We start from the raw sequence: 863 nt of genomic DNA, 5'->3' as shown, positions 1-863 counted from the left end.
CGGCCAATGGGGGCTGTGCACGGCAGTGGGGCTACCGCGGCCGGCCAATAGCGAGCCACGCCGCGCCGAGCGCCAGCACGTCCGGCGGCGTTGCCCCTACGCAAGCCGGGCTTCGGGCGGCGCGAAAACCCGGAGCGGAAGACCCGGGCCCGCGCGGGATCGGGGCGGCGGGGACCCACGGGGCCGAGGCCGCGGCAGGCGGGCAGGCGGGCAGGCGGGCAGGCGGGCAGGCGGGTGGGCGGGCGGCTCCGCAGACGGGGCAGCGGCCGAGCTTCAGGCCCGCGGCCTGCCCGGGGCCACCGAGGCCGCGGGGCGCTGCTCTCGGTCTGAGGTGGCTGGCGCCTCGCGCGGTTGGGCACTGACAGGTCAGAGCTAGTGTTTTACCACAGCAGAAAATGGTCATGAGGTCCGCAGCCGAGAACTCGTCGTGCAGATGGTCACTCGTCAGCGAGGCGACCCGCGACCCGTGGCCGCACGGCGTCCTCAGCGTGCTGCTGCGCGCCGGGGCGAGGCCCACGCGGGTCCGCGGATGTCGACGGCGGGCGGATGGGAGGCCCGGGTGGGTGCGGGGCCCACGGCACACACGTGGGTAAATACACCGCGCAGACAAAGAGCGACAGGTGCTGAAAGGAGGAAGCGGGACCCAGAGGTGCGACAGCGTGGACGCGTCTGCATCGGGGCCTGGCGCAGGTGAGCGCGACCCCCAGGCAGGACCCTGAGGCAGGGACGTGCGGGGTCCCGGGCCCCAGCGTCTGTGACCAAGGGAAGGAGAAGCCACCAGGAGCGTCTCGCACTCCGCCGAGCGAAATGGGAAACCACTGGGCATTCGGAGCACAGAAGTAACATGATCCCATTTAACTCTT

Source organism: Propithecus coquereli, unplaced genomic scaffold (assembly GCF_000956105.1).
Source record: "Propithecus coquereli isolate 6110/MARCELLA unplaced genomic scaffold, Pcoq_1.0 Scaffold501, whole genome shotgun sequence".
Classification (NCBI taxonomy): Eukaryota; Metazoa; Chordata; class Mammalia; order Primates; family Indriidae; genus Propithecus; species Propithecus coquereli.
This window is presented reverse-complemented; position numbering follows the sequence as displayed.